Genomic DNA, 27,175 nt, shown 5'->3' with positions numbered 1-27,175 from the left:
AATCCGGCATCTTGATCTTCTGTAATAAATGAATTTATTAATCCAGATGTGGTACAAAATAATTCAGGGCTTACGCATTTCAGTGTTGGGCCTTAGCCATGACTAAGGCTACATGCCGAAAAGTGTAAGCTCTGTATTATTTTGTACCACATCTGGATAGAGCTGCCGGCTTCCTTTTATTCACATCTACAAAGAGTCGCTTTAAAGCAGAGTAGGAACAAACAGTATAGTTTAGTTTGGAAAATTAACTTCTCTAGCTGACACTTTTTTTTAGTTTTGCGTAAATCACAACTTTTCCACAAGCATTCCAAAGTCCCGATTTAGGACTATACTATTTACCCAAACTTTGAGTTTGGAAGGTATAGTTGATTTTCATTCTACCTGAACTAAAGCTGTATTTTATTTATAATGTGTGGCAGAATATATATATATATATATATATATATATATATGTTCTTCAAAGGCCTACTCAAGCAGCATGAAGGCAAATACCTGCATTTCCAAGTAATAAGGCTCCAGGAGATGCTAGGTAGGGGATTATTGTATTCTTGTAATCTGTCATATGGTAGATAGCTATATTCCAGTCACATGCCAGCTTCAACAAAGACATAATTCTGTTGCAGCCTGATCACTGCCAATACAAAGGCTGACATCAATGAGACTGTATAGTGGAATGATAGAGAAAGCATTTGGAATTTGTACAGATAAGCACTTCTAGAAAACTTGAAAACTTTCTGATGCAGTAATCTGCAACATAAGAAAATTATAACTGATTCTCCTGTCTATTGGATTGTTACTCACACTAATATCTATGATGTTAATTGGCTAAGAAATAAATATGAATCTGAAAAAAAAATCAAATATATTCTCATTATCTACTGAAATTATATGCACATTTTTTAAAACATGATTTAATCAACACCTGTGAGTCTGTGTATCAGGGGTCCTAGCTCCTGTATTTTTTTTTCTATACACATATAAAAGTGCATTATTGTTCTTTTTTTTAACCAAAGGATAAATGTTGTACTTATTCTTATCTGTGCCCCCTCCCTGAGCAAATTCACAATAGGTAATATCTATTAATAATGCTCTTCTCAGTTCTTCCTGGTGAAGCTGGCTAGGGATGAGGCTCATGGCTCTGGGAAATTTTGTTAAGATTGACCCTGGGCCACTGCTTGGCATTTGAACTAAGACCAGCAGGCTTAGAAGAGTCTTTTGGATACGTCAGCCCCCCTCACTATAAATGGGGGATACAGAGAGCAGCCATATTGTTAATGTATTGGAAGCTGCTGCAGGGAAAGGGAAGGGAAAGCTGCAGGTAAAGATTAGGATTATTTAGGTAACTGTACCTTAAGTTTGATTGTAAGCTATTTGGGCAATCAACCCTTTTGCTGCCTTTTTTGCCCTTATTATTGGAGATGTTTTTGTATTTTATTTTATATTCTCAATGATTTGATTTCCCTTTAGAAAATTTTTTTTTTTTTGGGGGGGGGGGGCAGTATGTGGAAATTTAATTTAAATTGAGGGAATATCAGTTTCCCTTTTAAAAAAGTGGGGTTTGGTTTCAAAGGTGGTAATTTTGAGTTCTGATTTTTTTTGTGTGTTTATTTAATTATTTTATATGGGTTGGGCCTTTTTATGTTTGGGGTGCTTTACGTGTTTAAAAATGTCCTGCTGGTTGCTCTATTTGCTTTGCAGTATCTTAATTATTGTAGTAAAGCTCATGCCTGTGGTTTTTTTAATGCCTAGACTTTCTATATAACACTGTCCCGCTACTGCCAAATTTGTAGCACTTACTATTTATTTTTTAACAACAAAAAATGAAGGTACACTTAATAGGCATCAGTACAGCAGATCTGGCCTCAAATAGGTAAAAAAAAAAAAATGAGGTGCAGTTTACAAAAGTGAAGATGTTCTATAAGAGAAAAAGTCAACAATAATTGGTGAAAACTGAGCTAGTGAATTCGGTGAAAGCAGGCTGATCAGTAAAGTTTAGTAAATGAAAAAGAAGATGTGATAGCTGACCAGAACGTAAGTCGCTGGCGGAGAGGGGAATCCAACTTCCTGTCAAAAAAGTTTTATATTTTCACAAATACATAAGAGGAAATAAAAAAGATACAGGAACAAGAAAAAGAAAAAGAAAAAGAGAGAGGCGGAATGAAGCAGTGGAGAGAAAAAGAGGGAGAAGAAAAAAAAGGGGGGGAGGGTATTTGAGTGAGTAGGTAACAAAGGCAGCAAATGGTCCTTCCCAGCTCTCTAAAGCCTTCACATTACTGCTTACATGGAACTGGGTGCCAGAAGTACAGGGTTTTTGTGGCTGTTATAGTTCACATCTGTATTCACTGTCCACAGCACAGTGCTCCCAGCAAACTACATATAGGCAGTTGCAATCTGCTTCCTCCACTGCTGGTGGCACCCAACTGCAGTGGCATTGCAGAGAGAGAGAGGAAGTAAGGAGGAACACAGTTCTTCTATGGTTTCCTGGGTCATTAGGGAAGCTATATGGTTGGATGCTCTCACCCCATGTGGTTCTGGTGGCCATCTTGGCTCAGAAAGAGTCTATTTCTCGTGTCGGTAATGTAGGGAAAGGTCACCCGTATTTGAGGGACAGTATCTAGTGGTAGGGAAAGGGTAGGGACGTGCCATCTTTCCTTGAATCTTCCCATTTGGGCACAGACTGGCTAGGCAGCATTCCACCCCTCAAGACAGATGCTGTTGGCACATCCAAGACTTGCTCCACTACATTTTACTGTTGCTTTCTGTGAATTTTCCCAGTTGGTTGCCTTCTCACTGGGCAACTGGACTCTGTTTACTGCTGCAGCACCACGCTGCACCTCCTCACATACAACTTTCATGATCCAGCACGGCTGCATTATAGTCCTTTCAGTTTCTCCCTGGTGAGTGGAGGCTGAATGATTCTAAAGCCAGCACAAGAATCCTGTTTCGGCACATAAGGCAGCTGCAGCACAGTGTCTGTAGTTGCTCTCTCTCTTCCGGCTAAGCACCTGGCTACACACTACTGTTTCATCTGTGGTCTCTTAATTCTTGTAGTAAAAACAACTACCTGTACAATTTTTCCCTATTAAATTTTGGTAAATTCTCCCTCATTAAAAATGTCCTGCTGGTGGCCAGCTTTACACCGCTGTAACTTCTGCAGTCTCTTTATTCTTATTTAGAGCTTGATAGAAATTGGCCAGCAACTGTGCATATCAATATATCTGGAAAAGATAAAAATCAATTCCACCACCAAATATAGTGTGTTCCTGAGACTGTGAAAATCTGCTGTACGGTATTTAAAAAAAAGTTTTTGAATCAATATATGTCCCCAGTTGCAGTCTTGCCTTTTGTTAGCATAGAAATGACCATAAATTTACAAGATTAACCCCCCCCCCCCCCAGACTTCAATGGGATTCACCTCTAAGTTCGGGTTTGACAAATTTTGAACAAGGTTTGCGGAACCTTTAGAGAATTGAGCCTAGACAGATTCACCAGTCACTACAGTTCACCAAAACCTTCAGAAATCTCTTCAGAGCACAAACCACACAGGCTCACCATAATCTCCATTCATTGGCAGGCTGCATAGTGAAGATCTGAGAGAATTGTAGGTAAGTATGACTTAATAGAAATGTGCCTGGTAGGGAGGAGTTGATGACAGAAAATTAATAGTGTTCTAATGGTGTATGTAAGAAACATCCTCTGTGGTATAAACTCCCACAGTTTCCAGAAAAATGGAGCTATCTGTGCTCTAAATACACTGGACAAAAGACAATAATTCGCAAACATATGATGCCACAGTATAATTTAAATTATTTCACAAACAAGCACAATAAAAGTTTCCACTTCCCAATTGGGCTTAATCATATACTAAAGGTGTACTTATTCTTTAACCCCTATCCACTAACTGTACACATTGATGCGGGCTCACAGAAGCGGGTTTTCTCTGTGGGGCCACATATATACGTACATGTGTTTGTGCTATGAATAACAAGTAACATACACATATGTGGCATTGCTGCAATTGTCAGGAGCAGGGGAATTTATTTTTTATTGCCCTTTGGCAGTAGGTTATGATAATAGCAAGAAATATACAGCAATATTTTAAGAAAACTTTTTTTTTACTATATAGGGTCTGTTTTCCTTTGATAATAATAAAATCAGGAGCTATCCATTACCATTTATCACCAAATGAAAGCCCAATTTGAAAAAAAACAGGGTATAATTCACCTAGATACAATGATGTGTAAACTTTTACTAACACATGTTAAAGTTGCAAAATTGTGTTCACACGCTAGGATTTGTTTTACACTCCATCATGAAGATATTTAAACAGGAGAAAAGACAATAAAACAAAAGTGCCTATAGTTGCCTGTAGAAAGGCAGGAAGGCCAGATCTGCTGGTAACTAGGCATGAGATCTGAGTTTAGTATGAATGTAGGTTTGACTGGAACTCAGCTTGTTAGAGGTTTGTAAAAGCTGCAAAAACATTGGCCCTAATTGACCAATTCACCAGTCCAAATCCCCAGCTGGTGTAATGTAAACAAACAGCCAGGAAGCCTGGGTGATATCGATGACCTAACCCAGGATCCCCTGTGCTGTGTTCACATTACCACAGCAGTGAGGATCTGTCATTTAGCAGCAGGAGTGCAGCAGGAAACATTTTCAGGCAGCAGTTTACTGTGGTCGATGATGAATTTACACCGCTGGATGCAGGGGTCAGCAATAGATTTACAGCACTTGATATTATTGACAAGAACTTACATTATGGGACATTAGTGATTTATCATTTTTATTGTATTTATTTCTTGTAATATTATTAAAGGACCTTTTATAAGGTATTGGGTCAAGGTTCCTTGCAAAGGGAAGGGGTAGAGCACATGCCTTTGGACATTAGGGGGTACCTTGCAAAGAGGACGTTGCAGTGCTTTTCACCCCCTTGCAAGGCATCATCTCCCAAAGCACTGTTTTTTCATTACTATATCACTGGGATCTGTCATTTAGCAGTGGGAGTTTATAAACTTTATAAATATAAAGTTTATATGCTGGTAAAAAAAATAATAAAATTTGCCCAAACCACTATTTCCTAACATTATTATAGAGAATTCACAGGAAATCCGCACACTATTAACATTTCATAACATATATACTGTGCTGTGTTGTATCAGTTAAATACATATCTCAAACTCTATTTACTGTGAAAACCAAACACTCTAGATGTGGTTTTAAAGATGAGAAAATGAGTAAAGACATACATATGTTTATTGTGGAGATGTTAAACCACATAATTTCATTCTGAGTTGTAACTAAGCTAGAATTCTTAGTAATGTGGATAACAATACAAGCAAGCTAGAATTAGACATACAGGCTAGAGGAAATCATCACCATGCATTTAAAGCATTTATTTTTTTTCTGCTGCTATTGATTGATATATTATTATAAGTTTATTTTTTGCACATGCCAAGCCTGTATGGTGAACATTGTGTAATATATTTTTTACAGTTCTGGCAGACTTACGTACCTTTATTCAATGTGTCTATCCCTGGATGCCAAACATAGACTTATTAGTTCAACTGAAATAAAGTATGCCTGTCAGGAAAGAAATAGGGGGCAGCTATTCCAGGTCTGCTTCTGAAAAAGCTAGTTGCTTTACTGTGTCTGGTTTCAATATTGCTGAGTTATAGACCCAGAAAAATCATGCAAAAAATAAAAGATATAGTAAGACTGTAAGCCCTTGAGGTTGAAGCTCGGTATCTGGAGGCTCTGGAGATCCTCTCTGAAAAAATAAAACATTTAAGACATCCACTCCAGCAGGAACTAGACTGCCACTAGGTTAGAGAACTTAAAGCATACTTACACTACTTTACAACAGCAGATACAAGAATTGACAAAATCTTAGGCTTTTCTACAACAATGTTTTTTTATCCACCAACTACATTTGGACAATATGGAGAACTGCGGCAGACAGAAAAATGTAAAACTCAGGGCTATAACCAAATCCATTTCTAAAGTAACTTCCATGCTCAACATCTTTCTCAGTAAGTCTGTCACAGCAGACCTCAACCAGCCACATAGATCCCAGGGCCCTATGCTGCCTGACCCCATCAGACCCAGAAATGTCTTGTGTTATATTCACTTTTTTACAAAAAAAGAAACTACAGTGCATCAGGCTTAGAAGAAAGGAGCACTAGACATCAAAAGGGGTACAGATCAGTATCCATCCATGCATGACCTTTCAGGAAGAACTCTCTACATGCAAAATTTTCGGTGACCCTTTCATTCCACCTGTAATACCCTTTCCAACTCCCAACAGCCTTCCAATATCTTGGGTCTTTAACCCCTGCCAGTCCCAGACTCGTTCTGGGCACCCTACAAGATGTGTTTGGCTCAAATTACCAATTATCCCCCCAATGCTTCTGCTCTGCTCACAAATGTCCTAGAGAAAAATAACCCTGAACTACAGGAGAATGAAGGAGAAAGAATGATGATCTATGTATTTCCCCCATGTTAACTTATTGCTCTACTTCAAGAGACAAGGTGCCATCTAATAAATGAGACACCTGCCTCTCAAGGTCTACATCACCATCTATTAGACTCTGTTGAAGGCACTAGGACTTAAAGATTGTCCTTATCCACAAATCCTGATCTAAGCTTCAGCAGTGTCTTTCTTCCTTTCTATTTGGTCTAATAGGTATGGACACATTCAACCCAATTGATACACCCAGGTCTTCCCAAACTTCCAGAATCTTCAGGAACAGTTCCACTATCAGATGGGGCTCTAGTCTGGTGGCAGACCCATCATGTGAATTTGTTTTTACTGAGAGAGAGAAACCCACAGTGCTGTCTGCTGTGGTTACCTAACATTTAGACCAATACTGCTTTATATTTAATTTTCTGAAACATGGGTGAAATATCACCCATTAGACATGCTCTTTCTCTGACCATACAGTTTTTATTGATGCATAAAGTGAATTCCCACCACCATGTATATTGAATTTCCAATAAGATCCAAAAATCTGGATATAAGCTATTAATCAGATGGTACAAGACTCTAGACTTTCTGCACACAATGTATCCACAAAACTTAGTGATGCAGCTCTCGCGAGAGTTTGATCCTTCAAATCTTTTGGGATTGTCTCCTCTTACAAGAATTTTGAAAAATAGTTCAATGTATTTGCCATATAAATCTACGGCAAAACCCTTTGGTCTACCTTTTTGTCAACCCTCATTTCATCAAAAACTACAAGAGCTCCCCCCTGATTCAAGAGCTTGCATTCCAAGTCTATGGAAATAGATCTCCTTGGCCTCTGCTGAATAGTAATTTTCAGATTAAACAAAACTATGTGAATGAAGGATCTTACCTTCCTTTTCCATAATTTAGGAAGAACATTATTATTATTATAATACAGGATTTATATAGCGCCAACAGTTTGCTCAGCGCTTTACAATATAACGGGAGACAATACAGCAACAACACAGTTCAATACAAGAGGGTTAGGAGGCCCTGCTCCTTGGAGCTTACAATCTTAAAAAAATGGTTTTGTTTGCTGTGCTTCCAATATACTGTACCCCAAAATACCTCTCATTCCCATCCCATACTACCACCTAAGATGTGATTTCTCATACTGAACAGTTTTTCCTCCCCACACCCCACCTGGGCTTCTTTATTGCCTCCTTCCTCCCCACTCCCAGACCTCCACCTCCTAAACTAACTGACCTCTACCTTCATCTGGCAGGGTCAGCACTGTAACTGTCTTCAGTTCAATTTTTGAATGTACTTCAGACTATATAATGTTCTAGGTATTTTGTGTCACTATACTGCATTTCCTGCTCTATAACACAAGCAGCATGTTTGGGACTATTGTTAAGCTCCCAACTTTTGGACAGGTCAAAAAGTATGATTTAACCAAATTTGCTTTATATTGTACTGTAGTCATGTGGAAAACACCTGGATCCGCCTCTAACAATAAAGGAAAATAAATAAAGAAATAAAGATTAGAATTTCCTATCTCTAAACTTGTCCTGGGTCAGTGACTCAGAAATAATTGAAGTCGATGTATCTACAAAACCGTCAGGAAACAGTATTTTCAGAATGAGATATCAAAAGCATTTTCAGAATGAGAGATTCTGAATGACATTCCTTTTGTGTGTCATAAGTGTCAAATAGAGATGAGCGAATCGAAGTAGCCGAAGTGGAATTCGAGTCGAATATCGGAAAAATTTCGATTCGCGCCGAATCCGAAGAATAGCCTAATTCGGACGCGCGAATCGAAATTTTTCAGAAAATGGCGGCTGACATGTGCGGCGACGGAGCGGGGATGTCTGGGAAGGCGCGCAGACAAGGCGCGCTGACCCATAATGCATTCCTCAACGACATGTGATCGCATCAGCCAATCAGCAGCCAGCCAGCTAGCACTGTGTAATGGTCGAGCTATAAATAGCGGCCATTTTGGAATTCTTCATTTGCCTGCAGTCATTGAACAGAGGCAGACCGCTCTGTATTAGGGACAGGGACAGAGTTAGAGCCACAGAAACGATACTTGGGGACAGAGAAACGATACTTAGGGACAGAGAACTATTACTCAGGGACACAGAATTGTTAATTAGGGCCACAGAATCGTTACTTAGGGACAAAGAAACGCTAGTTAGGGCCACAGAATTCATACTCAGGGACAGACAGAATTGTTACTGAGTGCCAGAGAATTGTTACTTAGGGCCACAGAAACGTTATTAGGGCCACAGAATTGTTACTCAGGGACAGACAGAATTGTTACTGAGTGCCAGAGAATTGTTACTTAGGGCCACAGAAACGTTATTAGGGCCACAGAATTGTTACTCAGGGACAGACAGAATTGTTACTGAGTGCCAGAGAATTGTTACTTAGGGCCACAGAAACGTTATTAGGGCCACAGAATTGTTACTCAGGGACAGACAGAATTGTTACTGAGTGCCAGAGAATTGTTACTTAGGGCCACAGAAACTTTAGTTAGGGCCACAGAATTGTTACTCAGGGACAGACACAGAATTGTTACTGAGGGCCACAGAACTGTTACTTAGGGCCACAGAATTGTTACTCGCACAGACAAAGAATTGTTACTCGCACAGACACAGAATTGTTACTCAGGGCCACAGAACTGTTACTTAGGGCCACAGAATTGTTACTCGCACAGACACAGAATTGTTACACAGGGACACAGAACTGTTACTTAGGGCCACAGAATTGTTACTCGCACAGACACAGATTTGTTACTCGCACAGACACAGAATTGTTACAGAGGGCCACAGAACTGTTACTTAGGGCCACAGAATTGTTACTCGCACAGACACAGAATTGTTACACAGGGACACAGAACTGTTACTTAGGGCCACAGAATTGTTACTCGCACAGACACAGAATTGTTACTCAGGGACACAGAATTGTTACTGAGGGCCACAGAACTGTTACTTAGGGCCACAGAATTGTTACTCGCACAGACACAGAATTGTTACTCGCACAGACACAGAATTGTTACTGAGGGCCACAGAACTGTTACTTAGGGCCACAGAATTGTTACTCGCACAGACACAGAATTGTTACACAGGGACACAGAACTGTTACTTAGGGCCACAGAATTGTTACTCGCACAGACACAGAATTGTTACTCAGGGACACAGAATTGTTACTGAGGGCCACAGAACTGTTACTTAGGGCCACAGAATTGTTACTCGCACAGACACAGAATTGTTACTCGCACAGACACAGAATTGTTACTGAGGGCCACAGAACTGTTACTTAGGGCCACAGAATTGTTACTCGCACAGACACAGAATTGTTACTCAGGGACACAGAATTGTTACTGAGGGCCACAGAACCGTTACTTAGGGCCACATAAACGTTAATCAGGGACACATAATTGTTACTGAGGGCCACAGAACCGTTACTTGGGGCCACAGAAATGTTAATCAGGGACACAGAATTGTTACTGAGGGCCACAGAACTGTTACTTAGGGCCACAGAATTGTTACTCGCACAGACACAGAATTGTTACTCAGGGACACAGAGCTGTTACTGAGGGCCACAGAACTGTTACTTAGGGCCACAGAATTGTTACTCGCACAGACACAGAATTGTTACTCAGGGACACAGAACTGTTACTGAGGGCCACAGAACTGTTACTTAGGGCCACAGAATTGTTACTCGCACAGACACAGAATTGTTACTCGCACAGACACAGAATTGTTACTGAGGGCCACAGAACTGTTACTTAGGGCCACAGAATTGTTACTCGCACAGACACAGAATTGTTACTCGCACAGACACAGAATTGTTACTGAGGGCCACAGAACTGTTACTTAGGGCCACAGAATTGTTACTCGCACAGACACAGAATTGTTACTGAGGGACACAGAATTTTTACTGAGGGACACAGAATTGTTACTGAGGGACACAGAATTGTTACTCAGGGACAGACACAGAATTGTTAATCAGGGACAGACAGAATTGTTACTGAGGGCCACAGAACTGTTACTGAGGGCCACAGAACTGTTACTTAGGGCCACAGAATTGTTACTCGCACAGACACAGAATTGTTACTCGCACAGACACAGAATTGTTACTGAGGGCCACAGAACTGTTACTTAGGGCCACAGAATTCTTACTCGCACAGACACAGAATTGTTACTCGCACAGACACAGAATTGTTACTGAGGGCCACAGAACTGTTACTTAGGGCCACAGAATTGTTACTCGCACAGACACAGAATTGTTACTCGCACAGACACAGAATTGTTACTGAGGGCCACAGAACTATTACTTAGGGCCACAGAATTGTTACTCGCACAGACACAGAATTGTTACTGAGGGACACAGAATTTTTACTGAGGGACACAGAATTGTTACTGAGGGACACAGAATTGTTACTCAGGGACAGACACAGAATTGTTACTCAGGGACAGACAGAATTGTTACTGAGGGCCACAGAAATGTTACTTAGGGCCACAGAAACGTTACTCAGGGACACAGAATTGTTACTCAGGGACACAGAATCGTTTAATTAAAGAGTATGTCAGACAACATGCAGAGGAGTGGCAGAGGAGGCAATGTTTTAGGAGCGAGCAGACGTGGCAGCAGAGGAAGGGGTCGAGGCAGCACTATTCGCAGCCAGAGGCTAGTGCTCCCGGTGTCATCCAGTACAGTGAGGAAGAGCTAACAGAGGGCGGTCAGGAACGGGGGGAGACATCCGCCTCTTCAGCAGCCAGGCGAAGAAGTAGTGGCGAGGAGAGTGGCTCGGTAGCCGGTCTAGAGACAGGTCTGTCTCCTGACCCACACGCAGCCGAGGGGGCTAGTAGTGAGGCGGAGACCCTAATTGATGATGATGAGGCTGATCGCACTTGGCAGCCTCATCGTCATCAGGCTATTGCTTCCGCATCATCAGGAGAAGAGGGTGGCAGCTTGGCAGCGAGCAAAACAGTCGGTGGGTTGTCTCCATCGCCACACTCTGCCATGTGCCACTTTCAGGTCTCCTCACACACTGCTGGTGTGTTGAATTTTTTGACATAGGGTGCTGGCAGATTACGGGCCTCCCATAGCTGCTGCCAGGCCCCTAATCTGCCATGGGCCCCTATATACCGCCTCCTCATGCTGCTGCCAGGTCCAGAGTCTGTCATGGGTCCCTGTACGGCCTCCCATTGCTGCTGTCTCCATCGCCACACTCTGCCATGTGCCACTTTCAGGTCTCCTCACACTGCTGGTGTGTTCAATTTTTTGACATAGGGTGCTGGCAGATTACGGGCCTCCTATAGCTGCTGCCAGGCCCCTAATCTGCCATAGGCCCCTATATACCGCCTCCTCATGCTGCTGCCAGGCCCAGAGTCTCTCATGGGTCCCTGTACGGCCTCCCATTGCTGCTGTCTCCATCGCCACACTCTGCCATGTGCCACTTTCAGGTCTCCTCACACTGCTGGTGTGTTCAATTTTTTGACATAGGGTGCTGGCAGATTACGGGCCTCCTATAGCTGCTGCCAGGCCCCTAATCTGCCATGGGCCTCTATACCGCCTCCTCATGTTGCTGCCAGGTCCAGAGTCTCTCATGGGTCCCTGTACGGCCTCCCATTGCTGCTGTCTCCATCGCCACACTCTGCCATGTGCCACTTTCAGGTCTCCTCACACACTGCTGGTGTGTTCAATTTTTTGACATAGGGTGCTGGCAGATTACGGGCCTCCCATAGCTGCTGCCAGGCCCCTAATCTGCCATGGGCCCCTATACTGCCTCTTCATGCTGCTGCCAGGTCCACAGTCTCTCATGCCATGTGCCACTTTCAGGTCTCCTCACACTGCTGGTGTGTTCAATTTTTTGACATAGGGTGCTGGCAGATTACGGGCCTCCAATAGCTGCTGCCAGGCCCCTAATCTGCCATGGGCCCCTATACCGCCTCCTCATGCTGCTGCCAGGTCCAGAGTCTCTCATGGGTCCCTGTACGGCCTCCCATTGCTGCTGTCTCCATCGCCACACTCTGCCATGTGCCACTTTCAGGTCTCCTCACACTGCTGGTGTGTTACATTTTTTGTCATAGGGTGCTGGCAGATTACGGGTATCACATAGCTGCTGCCAGGCCCCTAATCTGCCATGGGCCCCTATACCGCCTCCTCATGCTGCTGCCAAGTCCAGAGTGTGTCATGGGTCCCTGTACGGCCTCCCATTGCTGCTGTCTCCATCGCCACACTCTGCCATGTGCCACTTTCAGGTCTCCTCACACTGCTGGTGTGTAGAATTTTTTGACATAGGGTGCTGGCAGATTACGGGCCTCCTATAGCTGCTGCCAGGCCCCTAATCTGCCATAGGCCCCTATATACCGCCTCCTCATGCTGCTGCCAGGTCCAGAGTCTCTCATGGGTCCCTGTACGGCCTCCCATTGCTGCTGTCTCCATCGCCACACTCTGCCATGTGCCACTTTCAGGTCTCCTCACACACTGCTGGTGTGTTCAATTTTTTGACATAGGGTGCTGGCAGATTACGGGCCTCCAATAGATGCTGCCAGGCCCCTAATCTGCCATGGGCCCCTATATACCGCCTCCTCATGCTGCTGCCAGGTCCAGAGTCTGTCATGGGTCCCTGTACGGCCTCCCATTGCTGCTGTCTCCATCGCCACACTCTGCCATGTGCCACTTTCAGGTCTCCTCACACACTGCTGGTGTGTTGAATTTTTTGACATAGGGTGCTGGCAGATTACGGGCCTCCCATAGATGCTGCCAGGCCCCTAATCTGCCATGGGCCCCTATATACCGCCTCCTCATGCTGCTGCCAGGTCCAGAGTCTGTCATGGGTCCCTGTACGGCCTCCCATTGCTGCTGTCTCCATCGCCACACTCTGCCATGTGCCACTTTCAGGTCTCCTCACACACTGCTGGTGTGTTCAATTTTTTGACATAGGGTGCTGGCAGATTACGGGCCTCCCATAGCTGCTGCCAGGCCCCTAATCTGCCATGGGCCCCTATATACCGCCTCCTCATGCTGCTGCCAGGTACAGAGTCTGTCATGGGTCCCTGTACGGCCTCCCATTGCTGCTGTCTCCATCGCCACACTCTGCCATGTGCCACTTTCAGGTCTCCTCACACTGCTGGTGTGTTACATTTTTTGTCATAGGATGCTGGCAGATTACGGGCCTCACATAGCTGCTGCCAGGCCCCTAATCTGCCATGGGCCCCTATACCGCCTCCTCATGCTGCTGCCAAGTCCAGAGTGTGTCATGGGTCCCTGTACGGCCTCCCATTGCTGCTGTCTCCATTGCCACACTCTGCCATGTGCCACTTTCAGGTCTCCTCACACTGCTGGTGTGTAGAATTTTTTGACATAGGGTGCTGGCAGATTACGGGCCTCCTATAGCTGCTGCCAGGCCCCTAATCTGCCATAGGCCCCTATATACTGCCTCCTCATGCTGCTGCCAGGTCCAGAGTCTCTCATGGGTCCCTGTACGGCCTCCCATTGCTGCTGTCTCCATCGCCACACTCTGCCATGTGCCACTTTCAGGTCTCCTCACACACTGCTGGTGTGTTCAATTTTTTGACATAGGGTGCTGGCAGATTACGGGCCTCCCATAGCTGCTGCCAGGCCCTTAATCTGCCATGGGCCCCTATATACCGCCTCCTCATGCTGCTGCCAAGTCCAGAGTCTCTCATGGGTCCCTGTACGGCCTCCCATTGCTGCTGTCTCCATCGCCACACTCTGCCATGTGCCACTTTCAGGTCTCCTCACACTGCTGGTGTGTAGAATTTTTTGACATAGGGTGCTGGCAGATTACGGGCCTCCTATAGCTGCTGCCAGGCCCCTAATCTGCCATGGGCCCCTATATACCGCCTCCTCATGCTGCTGCCAGGTCCAGAGTCTCTCATGGGTCCCTGTACAGCCTCCCATTGCTGCTGTCTCCATCGCCACACTCTGCCATGTGCCACTTTCAGGTCTCCTCACACTGCTGGTGTGTTCAATTTTTTGACATAGGGTGCTGGCAGATTACGGGCCTCCCATAGCTGCTGCCAGGCCCCTAATCTGCCATGGGCCCCTATACCGCCTCCTCATGCTGCTGCCAGGTCCACAGTCTATCATGCCATGTGCCACTTTCAGGTCTCCTCACACTGCTGGTGTGTTGAATTTTTTGACATAGGGTGCTGGCAGATTACGGGCCTCCCATAGCTGCTGCCAGGCCCCTAATCTGCCATGGGCCCCTATACCGCCTCCTCATGCTGCTGCCAAGTCCAGAGTGTGTCATGGGTCCCTGTACGGCCTCCCATTGCTGCTGTCTCCATAGCCACACTCTGCCATGTGCCACTTTCAGGTCTCCTCACACTGCTGGTGTGTTGAATTTTTTGACATAGGGTGCTGGCAGATTACGGGCCTCCCATTGCTGCTGCCAGGCACGTAATCTGCCATGGGCCCCCGTACCGACTCCTCATGCTGTGACGTTGCAACAAGGTGGAATTCAACCCTACATATGTTAGACCGCCTTTACGAACAGCGAAAGGCCATCACAGATTTCCTGATGTTAAAAGCGGATAAAGGTACTCCCTGTGTAACTTAGATGTCAGCCATTGGCAGCTCATGCGTGACACCTGCGCTTGCTCAGGCCCTTTGAGGAGGCCACGCTATTCGTGAGTCGGCAGGACTATGGGATGAACGACGTCATTCCTCTGTTGCACGTCCTGGAACAAATGCTGTTAACAATGGCTGGTCAGGGTGCGGTAGACGTGGCGCACAGATCTCAACGCCACATGACCCCTGTGGGGGCAGGACAGGAAGAAGAGGAGGAGGTAGAGGAGGACATTGGTGCTCAGGAATTATTGAGTGAAATGGGTGGTTTTTCCACTCAGCGGACAGGAGTGGAGGAGCAGGAGCATCTGGTAGAGGAGGAGGAGGAGGAGACAGAGGACCCAGACGCACCGTGGCAGTATGCTGTGGAGATGGAGGCAGGGAGTCCCTCGCATTCCTTGGCACAAATGGCCCATAGCATGCTCGGTTGCTTGCGTAGCGACAGCCGAATAATAACCATCAGACAGAGGGATGACTTTTGGCTGTCCACCTTGTTGGACCCTCGCTACCGTTCAAAAATGGTGGCCTTTTTCACACCTGCTGAGAGGGAGGCCAAAATAACGTATTATAAAAACCACCTATGTAGTCAGCTGGTCTCTGCCTGTCTGCGCCAACGTCCATCCTCAGACACTGTGGGCCCTGTGCGCTCGCGTTCCGCTGCCATGGCAGCAGGGGAGGGGTGGGGTGGTAGGAGCAGTGGCAGCTCCACCAGCAGCGGCTGCCTCAGTCTGCAGTCGATGATGAGTAGCTTTCTTCACCAGCGCAGTGAGGAAACTACTAACCAGCCGCAGCAGCAGCAGCAGCAGCATCAGGTGGACCTGGAGCAGGACCTCAAACAACAGGCTTAGGCCTACTTGGACAGCACCCTGCCAACCGAGGTAGACAATCCCCTTGACTACTGGGCAACGAAACTTGACCTTTGGCCCCAACTAGCTGAATTTGCCCTTGAAAGGCTGTCATGCCCGGCCAGTAGCGTGGCATCGGAGCGCGTGTTTAGTGCGGCAGGAGGTATTGCAACTCCGCGGAGGACACGACTGTCCACCCAAAGTGTGGAGAGACTGACGTTTGTGAAAATGAATCAGGCGTGGATTAGTCTGGATTTCAAACCACCAGTTCCTGACACAACTGACTAAATCCGCCATGAATCATGCCCCAAACATGTGCCACTTTCAGGTCTCCTCACACTGCTGGTGTGTTACATTTTTTGTCATAGGGTGCTGGCAGATTACGGGCCTCCCATAGCTGCTGCCAGGCCCCTAATCTGCCATGGGCCCCTATACCGCCTCCTCATGCTGCTGCCAAGTCCAGAGTCTCTCATGGGTCCATGTACGGCCTCCCATTGCTGCTGTCTCCATCGCCACACTCTGCCATGTGCCACTTTCAGGTCTCCTCACACTGCTGGTGTATTCCATTTTTTGTCATAGGGTGCTGGCAGATTACGGGCCTCCCATAGCTGCTGCCAGGCCCCTAATCTGCCATGGGCCCCTATACCGCCTCCTCATGCTGCTGCCAGGTCCAGAGTCTCTCATGGGTCCCTGTACGGCCTCCCATTGCTGCTGTCTCCATCGCCACACTCTGCCATGTGCCACTTTCAGGTCTCCTCACACTGCTGGTGGGTTCCATTTTTTGTCATAGGGTGCTGGCAGATTACGGGCCTCCCATAGCTGCTGCCAGGCCCCTAATCTGCCATGGGCCCCCGTACCGACTCCTCATGCTGCTGCCAGGCCCGTAATCTGTCATGGGCCCCTGTTGTCGCTTGTTGGCATATTCCGCTCGTTCAGATGCTCCTTCTCCTGCTACTCCTCTTCACGGATTCCGTCAGCAGTCTTTCTTGGAATCCGTTTCCAAGAGACAACAGTTTGCGAGCACGCACCAGACGGTGCAGAAGCTGAACGTCCTCCTGTCCAAGTTGCTGCTGCCAGGCTCGTAATCTGTCATGCGCCCCTGTACCGCCTCCTCATGCTGCTGCCAGGTCCAGAGTGTGTCATGGGCCCCCGTACCGACTCCTCATGCTGCTGCCAGGCCCGTAATCTGTCATGGGCCCCTGTACCGCCTCCCCATGCTGCTGCCAGGTCCAGAGTGTGTCATGGGTCCCTGTACGGCCTCCCATTGCTGCTGCCAGGCCCGTAATCTGCCATGGGCCCCCGTACCGACTCCTCATGCTGCTGCCAGGCCCGTAATCTGCCATGGGCCCCTGTACCGCCTCCTCATGCTGCTGCCAGGTCCAGAGTGTGTCATGGGTCCCTGTACGGCCTCCCATTGCTGCTGTCTCTATCGCCACACTCTGCCATGTGCCACTTTCAGGTCTCCTCACACTGCTGGTGGTTTCCATTTTTGTCATAGGGTGCTGTATGGCCTCCCATTGCTGCTGCCTCCACCGCCACACTGTGGCTCCACACTCTGGTTTTGGCCCCGTGACTGCCCAAATGAGTGAAGTGTGCGGTGATTCTAAGATCGACGGCACTCATCTGCATGTCATACTGACTGACAGTATTATTTCTCTTCCCCAGCAGACTCCAAGGGCATTTAAATTAAAGGTACAGTGTTCAGCACTAATATTAAGTCTCTCTGAAGCCTAGAAACACCCTTTTTTAAGTTAAATTCACAGCGAATATATTCGACTCGAATCAAAATTTTTCCACGAATTTGCCGAATCAGTCGAATCGAATTTTTGAATACTTCGCTCATCTCTAGTGTCAAAGTATACCGTGTTTTGCAACTTCTCTTCCTTCCAGTTCTGTCTTATACTTCCTTTTTAATGTATTGTCAAAAAAAAGTTAATGTGGCCTTTCACTAAAATCACATTACAGCAGTACCAACGTTGTACAACATTGTATTTAGAATACAAAAAGTACTTCTTACCTGAGTTTATTAAAGCTTAAGAGGTAACTCCACTTTCATGGGGGAAAAAATTAACAAATGAAAAACAAATAATATCGCATATTCAATTGTGACTCAAATCATATTGTGATTGAATGTTATTAAAAATTACTTTTCCTTTTCAATCTGCAGCTCTGTAATTTTCTGCAATATGGCTACCTGGAGGTGTTCTGTTCACAGATGATGCACAGAATGCCCTCAGAAAATATAATTTCCTGCTTGTGTGATTGGCTTACTGATTTTACCAGAAGTCTGCACTAGGATAGTCAGATTTTTGGCATCCCCTGCAACAAAAATTACATTTTTGATGAGATACTCCCAAAGTGAAATCATGTCTAAGTGCTGATTCACACATGTGCAGTGTGGATTAAAGCTCAGGTTTCACAGCTAACTGTACAGTAGCTGTTCAGCGGTTCAGGTCAGGTTTAGATCAGGTTGAAGACAGGTTTAGATCAGGTTCAGGTCAGGATTTTATTCTGTTCACAACTGATGTCATGTGCGGTTTAGAAATGGCTCCCATGGAAGTAAATAGCCTGTGATTGGGACCTTTTTTTTAATCTGCGCTGAATCAGCACTAAATCCGCACTGCTAGTGCACTGAACATATGTGAACAGGCACCATAGGAAACAATGTTATTTCACATGTCGTGTCATATAAAACTGTATATATGTGAACTGGCACTACAGGGATGTAGACCTTGCCACTTTCCTCATTAGAGCCCTGTAGGCGCAGCTGCTGATTGATAATGATAAAATCACTCCCATTCAGATTCAATCAGCACATGGAAACAGACAAACAAACAGCTATATTTTAAGAATAACAAAAGGTAGGAATCTGTAACAAAGTTTGTTAAAATCCCTTCAATGTACATAGATCCCAGTCACAGGATAGGGGATAGGGAGAAAATATGTAAGTAAAAGTGGAACTACAAAAAAAAAAAAAACATGCCTCTCATGCAAGGCAAAACAGTATTGTGTAGTAGAGCTGTGTGAACCTCAGAACTAGGTGGCCATGAATAGAAATCCTTTGGCAGATAAAACACCTATTTAGCTGTTTGCCTGGAGTTCAGCTTTAACCACTCTTCCTGAGCTCCCTTGTGTTGCCTAGAGCCAAGGAAAAAGATTACATGGTTACTGGCTGACATATAAATTGTTGGTGTTTACTGTAATTACATTGTAGAAATTGTATAGAGCAGCCTTTCTCAACCTTTGTACTATTAAGAACGCCTTAAAATAATGCTCAAATCTCATAGAACCCATTCTAAAAATAATTATATCTTTGGCTCATAGTACATTGACATGATTAGAAACAAAATAAATGAATGTGGTGTTTACTTATTTTTAATAATCATGAACTGAATAATAATGGCAGAAATAAAAGACAAAAAAATTGTAGTGCCCCTTTATTTTGGTAGTCAGTGGAAGTGCCCCCTTAAAATAGGGGCTATTGTTGAAGACCACTCCTATATTGGTCTATGGGAGTAAGACCCACTAAAATTAGTGAGAGGTGCCCTGGGATGTTGATGGTCTTTGGAAAGAATACCCTGTCACTTTAGTGGTGAATAGGAAGGAGTCCCTGTTACACTGGTGTTCATTGGGATGAAAATCCCATACATTGGTGGTCAGTGGAACAAATGCCCATTACATTAGTGGTAAGTGGAAATAATGCATTGCTGCATCAGCAGCAATCTCAGGGTGTTTGGCTTCATTCTGTTAAAGCCTCCCTTATGCAAACATTCAGAGAAAATATATTTAACTTCTAATTCCGATGCACTATAATCAGAATTCTTCCATTACCCAACCTAAACTGATTCTTGTTTTGTATGTTTATCAAATAGCTTAAGCATGAATGAAGGGGGAGTGTCAATGCCCTCAAAATGTGTTGGCTGTTCTACATCTCCTTGTTATAAACAAACACGGTAAAAGATTTTTGGTATAATGCTGAACCTCCGCACACAGGTCGTCCATGGGGAACAACGTTTTTGTGTTGGGAGTGCACTTACAGCAAGCTCATAGCACAGTGACTAAGCTATCATGGGCAGTTCTTGTCCATTGTTTAGGACTGGGAGCTTCTGAAAATGTGACCGCTATGACAGCCAAACACACTTGTCACATGATCGGAAAGCCCACCTCTGTATCCGGTCATTCTTAAAAATCCTCTCAAAGGGCCACGAGGCAACAGTGGCAGGAACTTTAAGCAGAACATAAAGCGGAGTTCCACTCACTCTGTAAAAAAATAAAAGTCATCAGCTACAAAAACTGTGACAGCTGGTGGCTTCACAGCCGGGTGCCCACTGTGCATGCGCGAGTAGCGCTGCGCTTCCTGAATGGCCCCGTTGTCTTCTAGGACCTGTGATGTGTCCAACAAGACTTCAGGGATGGAGGGTAGGAGTACAACTTCCGTTTCCAATTGCCTAGGTGATCACAGCAGAAGTGGGAGCGGGTATCTGTCAAATTCGGGTACACGTCCCCGTCCCCCCGCTCCCCAAAGGTGCCAATCCTTAATGGGGAGCGGGGGACACCAATCTTTAAAGCGGAAACTCCCCTTTTGGGTAGAACTCCGCTTTAAGGGAGCTATACGTACCTTTCTTTCAATGGTTCCTATCCCTCACTAATGCCAGAATCTTGGATGATGTCAGTCCTGCTCATGCACAGGAAACAATTATTCCGGCACACCTTGCCGGCAATGTGAGCTGAGCTTTGCTAATACAGCTCAGTTTACATAGCTGGAGAAGGCAGAGAGGCAGGAAGGTGTATTTTATCGCAGAAGAGATATTGCATGTCTCTTCTGCAATAAAATGCCTGCCTGCTTGCTGTTTGTGACAGCAAAACTTTAGTTCCACTTTAAACAGTTGCAAAAACAGTTTTTCTTTTTCTTTTTGGATAAAAGTTTTAACTAAATGACTAAAAGCTGAGCATGATAAGCACCCATGTCAGTGTTAATAGGTTTGTCTCAGTTCCCTAACTGTCACTTTTGCTGGATTGCTTAGTCTATTTAAAAAGTTGAAAAATAAAAGACTTACTGGTTGGATCACCCAGTGAAAAAAAATAAAGGAAAAAAGCCTTTAAAAAGAAAACTAATGCAGCCACCACATCCAAAGATTATTAGACTGCAATATATATAATTTGTGCTTTTGAGTTTAGATGTGTTTTAATGTAAAATCAGCTTTATTTTGTTTACTAGGCTAGGTGAAAAGTCTCCAGTCCTTTAGTCAATCAGCTAAATTATAACTGTCAACTAGAATTCTCTTCCCTGTTGACAATCTACCTCTTCAAAGATCACTTGGCAGAGGTAGATTACTTCCTGACAGTTGTGAGGAAAAGAAAAAAGTTTGTTTATAGTACATCATTGGCACCAGAATACTGCTTTAAAGGCTGTCTTTGTCCTGGAACACGGATGCAATTAGATTAAAAGGGAAATGAAACTTACATACTGTGAATTTCCTTTGAAGAAAAAGCTGTGTCAAAAATAAAACCCTACACTATACCATGACCGCTGATGTCAAGAACAGATTGTGGGTTGGTGAAACACAGTGCTATAGTCATTGAAGACTTTCAAGACATTAAAAGACGTTTTCCACAATAAAGGTAATTATTACAATAATTACAATAACAGAGTAGATGTAAATGTTGGCAAATGTGCTATGTTACCCATTGATGGACATATAGTAGAAAATCGGATTTTATTTTACTATATGCATGTAACAATTTGAAGCAAAGAATTCAAAATTTGAGTGGGTCAGTTTACTTATGTCAATGAGGTATTTAAAGAGCTAAGTACGAATTCATATCTGTGACTGACCAACAGAATGGTTCCAGGCAGCAACATATTAGATTACTTCAGGTAAGATTATGCATCCATGCCTCTTAGTGAGTTCCTCTACTCCAGTATTTCTCAACCGGGGTTCTGCATCACCTGGGGTGGATGGGAGGAAAGGAGGGGCCGGCGGTAAGGATCTCAGTGTGACCTGTACCCTTCTGTGTGCCCGGTACTCTTCTGTGTGCCCGGTACTCTTCTGTGTGCCCTGCACCCTTCTGTGTGCCCGGTACTCTTCTGTTTGCCCTGCACCCTTCTGTGTGCCCTGTACTCTTCTGTGTGCCCTGTACCCTTCTGTGTGCCCTGTACTCTTCTGTGTGCCCTGTACCCTTCTGTGTGCCTTGTACTCTTCTGTGTGCCCTGTACCATTCAGTGTGACCTGTACCTGCTGTGTGCCCTGTTCCCTGCTGTGTGCCCTGTACCCTGCTGTGTACCTTGTGCCCTGCTGTACCCTGCTGTGTGCCTTGTACCTTTCTGTGTGCCCTGTACCCTTCTGTGTGCCCGGTACTCTTCTGTGTGCCCTGCACCCTTCTGTGTGCCGGGTACTCTTTCTGTGTGCTGTGTACCCTGCTGTGTGACCCATGTTAAGCTGTGTGCCCCATGTTCTGCTGCAAGCCCCTTGATCTGCCCCATGCTCTGCTGTGTGCCCCATGATGTGCCCCATGTTCTGCTGCAAGCCCCTTGATGTGCCCTATGATCTGCTGTGTGCCCCATGTTCTCCTGTGTGATCTATGATGTGCCCCATGTTCTGCTCTGTACCCCATGATGTGCCTCATGTACTGCTATGTGCCCCATATTCTGCTGTGAGCCCCATGATCTGCTGTGAGCCCCATGATGTGCCCCATGTTCTGCTGTGAGCCTCATGATATGCCCCATGTACTGCTGTGAGCCCCATGATGTGACCCATGTTCTGCTGTGTGCCTTATGATGTGCCCTATGCCCTGCTGTGTGCTCTATGATGTGCCCCATGCCCTGCTGTGTGCCCTATGATGTGCCCCAAGTTTTGCTGTGTGCCTCATAATGTGCCCTGCTGTGCCCCCCAGGTGATATGCCCTATTGTACCCCATAATGTGCCTTGCTGTGCCCCCATATGATATGCCCTATTGTGCACCATAAGGTGCTCTGTCCTGCTCCTTTGCTCTGTCCTACTGCCCCCTGTACATTGCTTATCTCAACTTAAACACAGAATTGAGCATCTGTGCAGAAAAAAAAGCAAACGTTTTACATAAAAAAGGTAAGTTTTAATATTTTTTTTCTATTATTAAATGCTATTTCTTAAAATAATTGTTGTTATATCACAGCTCGCTGATCACACCAATGTTCCTGGAAATCTGAATGTTATTTCAGGGGTTCCCCGAGATCTCAAACTTTTTGCCAGGGGTTCTTCGAAGGTAAAAAGTTTGAGAAACTGCTCTACTGACTGAATTATATCCATTTTTGCTACTAGGTTTGTAATTCTGTCAATGACTTGTTTGCATCGGCCGCTGATTACTGCTGATCCGTCGGCTGCTGATATTGCATCTATCGTTATAAACCTAAATGTTGGGTATCTTTGTTTAAGAGCTATAAAGTTTTCATCAAGGGCCCCATATCAAATCCCCTGACCCATTATCTGATCTGTGCTGTATTCTTTATTGAAACATATAGGGATTGATTTGCTATTGGAATAGAGAATGTTTACCAGGGCTTTTTTTCAGCAGGAACGTGGTGGAACGCAGTTTCGGCACCTCCAGCACTGAATATATGCAATGGCAAGGGTTGCTGGGCTGCACCGAGAATCTATTGTTTTTGGCTACTGGGGGATCTATTGTCAATGAAGGGGATCTATTTGTGTGTGGTGGTCTATTGTTGCTGGTGGGGATCTATTGTTAATGGGGGTCAATTGTTGCTGGAAGGGATTTACTGTTGAAGGAGTGGTCTATTGTTGCTGGCTGCTGAAGAGTTTATTGATGCTGGCTGCTGGCTGATCTGTTGTAGTTGCTGGGGGTCTATTGTTGCCTGGGTAGTATTTTGTTTTGAGGGTTTTGTTGCTTGAGAAATCTATTGTTGCTAGGGGGGTCTATTGTTGCTGGCTGTGGGGGGTCTATTTTTGTGCTTTTCTTGTTATCATTAACAAATTCGATACAAATTATTTAGCACTACAAATTATATTTGGCTCTGTATTCTTTAAAAGGAACTGTACTGGGAGTTGAATAGGGGGGCGATGACTTAGAAGGGGGGAGTTCATGCACCTATTTTTTGAGGAAAAAAAGCCCTGCTATTTACCTAGTAAAATATATGTTCACTTTATCAAAGTTAATGTTACTGAATTTGGTAAAGTTGTGTTCAGTTTGAACTTTGTGTGTTAGAAAAAATCTACCTTTTCTGTAATTTCCCTTGCACACAATTGGCTTTTTATTATAAATACTGTATTTACAAAAATTCACTTTGAAAAGTGAGCGTACACTTTTCAAAGTAAACATTTATTTTTCTAGGTTAATGGCATATATTTCATAGAGATTAATCATACTTTTTTATTTTACTAATTTAGTACCCATTTAAAAAAGTTGCTTATGGCAGGCCTGTCACTGAGTGCTGGTTCACACCAGATGCAGTCCAGTCCCTTTTTATTCTGCATCAAGAACACATGGACAGTGTTAAACATAGATTCCAATGGCCCTAGTTCACACCAGTGCAGTGCATTCCAGTGCAGTCAAAAATGTATAACATGGGATGTGGGAAAAAAGCATCAAAGATGCAACAGAATGCAATGTCATCCCAATGTCCTTAATTGGGAAGCAGAAAAAAAAAGAGGGGAAAACCGCACCAGAGTGCATAAAAAATACATCCAAAATGCACCTGAACGCAGAAATTCACTGATAGCTAACCTTTTCCAATGTAGTTACATACCTTTCCCATGTTTTCTCACCAACCCAATCACCAGAAGAAGCCCTTGGATGTATCTGGTACTTTCAGGTGTAGGGAAGCATATGATCCTATAAATATACCTTCTACTATGCGATACTGAACATACAAGCAGTCAATTACCAGGCTCAAAAACAGTCACTTAAGGTGGAGGAAGGTCCTTAGCCCTGCGTAAGCTCCCACACAAAGCTTAACCAGAGCTTCTTACTCAGGGCTATTAAGACCACAGGGAAGGAACGTTTCAATAGTAGAGGAATGGCCATCAAGAGGACCCACTAGCCTTGCAAACAGCCACAGATGTACATAATGGAAGATACCCATGTATAGCTTTATAGACCAAAGAAAATTGCTAAACCCCCCATGGGACTTTATAGGCACTCATATCACAACATGATAAAATGTCCATTACTCTTTTTATTCATACAAATATTAAAAATACAAACCATCCATATATATATATACGGCTTACATTACACAAGATCATACATAGAGTATACAAAGTCACTTATTCCTGAATAGATTGCTAAATTTGATGTTTCCATTCACACAACATGTTTCAGAGATACACAACTCTTTCTTCAGGGGTATTGAGGATTCCACATCTAAAGATAACAGCTATTGTGTAAAAGGAAGCCGTAAAGTATAAAAACAACAAAGGTAGATGTCATCATTGGACGAAGAAGTAAAAAGAGGCATGCAGATGACCAAAGCTCGAGGGCAACAGGAAGGGGAGAAGCCCACAAGGACTGTTGAGGCCCAGGATTTCAGTCCTATAATCAAAAAATATTAACCGTAAAAAGTTGGTGCCTTAAAAAGTATTCATGGGTTTATAGATATTCTCAGGCTTCAAAGCTATGCAATCATGCTACCTAAGATAACAGTAATAGTAGATAAAGTCTGCAGCCTCTCAAGGTGGGGACTGTTCATCTTAGGGACGTGGCACTCTTTGGAGTACACCCATAACACTTATGTATAGCTTTATTGACAGTGAACATAAATCACTAATATGTGCTTGTTTATCTCTGCAGTCACATATTGTACAGTGATATGGTCCTTGTTAGAAATTCAGATACCAACATTGGATTGGACTACCGAACTATTTTTGAGAAAATTAGGTGTCCCATGTTCTTATCATCCTGTACATAAATTATTTATGACAAAGCAAGACAATAAAACCCCTGCACATAACTGCAGCAATGCCTCTCCATAGTAGAAAAATGCAAAGGTGTTATGCACTAGGCCCCTCACTTTGATGCCCAGCAGCTCAGCCTTAATTACAATACCTTGGTAAAGTATTCATACCCCTTGAAATTTTCCACATTTTGTCATGTTACAACCAAAAACATAAACGTATTTTACTGGAATTTTATGTGATAGACCAACACAAAGTGGCACATAATTGTGAAGTGAAAGGAAAATGATAAATGGTTTCCATTTTTATTTACAAATAAATATCTGCATTTATTTTCAGCCACCCTGAATCAATACTTTGTAGAACCACCTTTCGCTGCAATTACAGCTGCAAGACTTTTTGGGGATGTCTCTACCAGCTTTGCACACCTAGAGAGGGACAATTTTGCCCATTCTTCTTTGCAGAATAGCTCAAGCTCTGTCAGATTGGATGGAGAATGTCTGTGAACAGCAATTTTCAAGTCTTGGCACTGATTCTCAATTGGATTTAGGTCTAGATTTTGACTGGGCCATTCTAACGCATAAATATGCTTTGATCTAAACCGTTCTATTGTGTCTCTGGCTGTATGTTTAGGGTTGTTGTCCTCCTGGAAGGTGACCCTCCGCCCCAGTCTCAAGTCCTTTGCAGGCTTTTTTCTGAGATTTTTCTGAGATTGCCCTGTTTTTGCCTCCATCCATCTTCCCATCTAGTCTGGCCAGCTTCCCTGTCCCTGCTGAAGAAAACATCCCCACAACATGATGCTGCCACCACCATGTTTCACGGTGGGGATGGTGTCTTCAGGGTGATGTGCAGTGTTATTTTTCTACCGCACATAGCGTTTTGCTTTGAGGCCTAAAATTTAAATTTTGGTCTCATCTGACCAGAGCACCTTCTTCCACATGCTTGCTGTGTCCCCCACCTGGCTTCTCACAAACTGTACGGGACTTTTTATGGCTTTCTTTCAACAATGACTTTCTTCTTGCCACTTTGTCATAAAGGCCAGATTTGTCGAATGCACTACTAGTAGTTGTCCTGTGGACAGATTTTTCCACCTGAGCTGTAGATTTCTGCAACTCCTCCAGAGTTACCATGAGCCTCTTGGCTGTTTCTCTGATTAAGGCTTTCCTTGCCTGTCAGTTTAGGTGGACGGCCATGTCTTGGTAGATTTGCAGTTGTGCTATAATCTTTCCATTTTCCAATGGTGGATTGACCAGTTCTCCATGAGATGTTCAAAACTTGGACTATTTGTTTATAACCTAACCCTGCTTTAAACTTATCCACAACTTTATCCCTGGCCTGTCTGGTGTGTTCCTTGGCCATCATGATGCTGTTTATTCACTAATGTTCTCTAA

General features: G+C 44.3%; 1 protein-coding gene across 3 annotated transcripts in view; it reads left to right on the top strand.

The window, feature by feature from the left end:
* CMKLR1 (chemerin chemokine-like receptor 1) overlaps window positions 1-27,175 on the top strand; it is a 147,628-nt gene that overhangs the window by 61,060 nt on the left and 59,393 nt on the right. Inside the window, exon 1 of one of the 3 annotated variants that reach the window (XM_089677070.1) lies at window positions 21,422-21,519. The exons of the other annotated variants lie outside the window; for them this stretch is intronic. The gene's annotated coding sequence lies outside the window, so the exon portion shown is untranslated. Of the gene's footprint in view, window positions 1-21,421; window positions 21,520-27,175 lie in introns of those variants that run through there. 3 annotated transcript variants of the gene reach the window in all.

This window comes from Staurois parvus, unplaced genomic scaffold, assembly GCF_062004578.1.
Source record: "Staurois parvus isolate SC_StPar_1 unplaced genomic scaffold, SC_StPar_1.0 ptg000014l, whole genome shotgun sequence".
Lineage (NCBI taxonomy): Eukaryota > Metazoa > Chordata > Amphibia > Anura > Ranidae > Staurois > Staurois parvus.
This window is presented reverse-complemented; position numbering and strand designations above follow the sequence as displayed.